This window comes from Chrysochloris asiatica, unplaced genomic scaffold (assembly GCF_000296735.1).
Source record: "Chrysochloris asiatica unplaced genomic scaffold, ChrAsi1.0 scaffold00517, whole genome shotgun sequence".
Taxonomy (NCBI): domain Eukaryota; kingdom Metazoa; phylum Chordata; class Mammalia; order Afrosoricida; family Chrysochloridae; genus Chrysochloris; species Chrysochloris asiatica.
Window position 1 is genome coordinate 606,384 of NW_006409035.1, and position 2,219 is coordinate 608,602.

The following is a 2,219-nucleotide window of genomic DNA, read 5'->3' on the forward strand; positions in this document are numbered from 1 at the left end:
CCACTTGTCTGTCAGTTTGTCATACAGTGGTGGCTTGTGTGTTGCTATGATCCTGGAAGCTATGCCAACAGTATTTTAAATGCAAAAAGAGTCACCCATAGTAGACCTAAGTCCTGGTGTTGTGCTGTGGGTTAACATTCCAGACTGCAAAGTCCTGTGAACCAGAAAGCCAGCAGTTCAAGCTCACCAATTGTTCATCAGAAACCCTACACAGGGTTGCTATGGGTTGGAACCAACTTGATGGCATTTAAACAACAACAAAAACAATATTGGATAGGTTTCAGCCGAGGTTCCAGACAAACTGAGACTTGGAAAAAGTAGAGGCAGACTACTTCGGAATGTTTAGTCACTGAAAAACTATGAATAGCAGAGGAATATTGTTAGATATAGTTCCAGAAGATGAAACCATTATAGATATTACCAGAATATTCACATATAATCTGGAATATAAGCCCCACAAGGTGAAAGGCACTCAAAACACCACTACAGAAGAGTTGCCTCCTCAAAATAGAGTGGACTATAATGAGCAAATGGAGTAAAGCTTTTGGGACCTTCATTTGTTAATGGGGCACAACTCAAAATGAAGAGAAATAGCTGTAAACATCAATTAGTAATTGGATCATGGAATATATGAAGTATGAATCTAGTAAATTGGAAGTTGTCAAAAATAAAATGGAACATATAAACATGAATATCCTAGGCATTCGTGAACTGAAATGGACTGGCATTTGTCATTTTGAATCTGACAATTACATGGTTTACAAAGCCAGAAGGACAAATTGAAAAGAAATTGCATTGCTTTCATCATCAAAAAGAACATTTTTAGATCTATCTTGAAGAGCAATGCTGTCTGTGGTAGGATGATATCCATACACCTACAAGGAAGACTAGTTAATACAATTACCATTCAAATGTATGTGCCAACCACTAAAGCCAGTTATGATGAAATTGATGAAATATGCAATCAACATGTATTGATAATTACTGGCATTTGGAACACAAAGGTTGGAAAGAAAGAGGAAGGATCAATATTCGGAAAATATGACCTTGGTGATAGATGATGCTAGAGACTGGATGATAGAATTTTGTAAGAAAAATTATATATTCATGGCAAATAACGTTTAAAAACAACATTATTTACACATGGTCCTCACCACATGGAATACACAGGAATCAAATTGACTGTATCCGTGGGAATAGACTGTAGAAAAGCTCCATACTGTCAGTGAAAAGTAGGCCAGAACCAACTGTTGACAAGATCCTCAGTTCATCATATTCAAATTCAGACTGTAGCTGAAGAAAATGAAAACAAGGCAACAGGAGCAAAATACGACTTTGAACTTATCCCACCTGAATTTAGAGATCATTTCAAGAACAGGTTTGCTGTTTTAGACATTAATGATCGAAGACCAGAAGAGCTGTGGGATGACATCAGGAATATCATACAGGAAGAAAGCAAAAGGTTATTTAAAAGGCTGGAAACAACAACAAAAAAAGACCAAAATGTACTTCAGAAGAGTCTTTGAAACTGGTTTTGCAGCATAGAAATGCTAAAGCGAGTAGAAGAAATGAGTAAGTGAAAAAGCTGAACAGAAAATTGCATAGGGTAACACAACAAAACAAAGTTAAGTATTATAGTGAAATGTGAAAGAGCTACATGAAGAAAGTCAAAAGGGAAGAACTCAGCATTTCTGAAGTTGAAAGAACTGAAGAAAAAATTCAAGCCTAGACTTGCAATTTTGAGGGACTCTGTGGACCAATATTTTATAATGCAGAAAGAATCAAATGAAGATGAAAGGTATACAAAGACTCACAGTACTAAAAATAAATGGTCAATGTTCAACCATTTCAAGAGGTAACATATGATCAAGAACTAAGAGTATTGAAGGAAGAAGTTCAAGCTGCGCTGAAGATAAGATATTGACAAAAACAAACAAACAAACAAACAAACAAACAAAGAAACGTTGTTAAGTGCCACTGAGTAAAAACACTGTCTGGTTCTGTGCCAACCTTACAAATGTTGCTACAATTGAGTCCATTGCTGCTGCCACTGTGCCAATCCATCTCATTGGGGGTCTTCCTCTTTTTCTCCAACTATCTACTTTACCAGGTACTGGTCCTTCTTGATAATATGTCTGAAGTATGAAAAACGGAGTCTGGCCATCCTGGTTTCAAAGGAGCATTCTGGCTGTACTTCTTCCAACACAGATTTGTTTGTT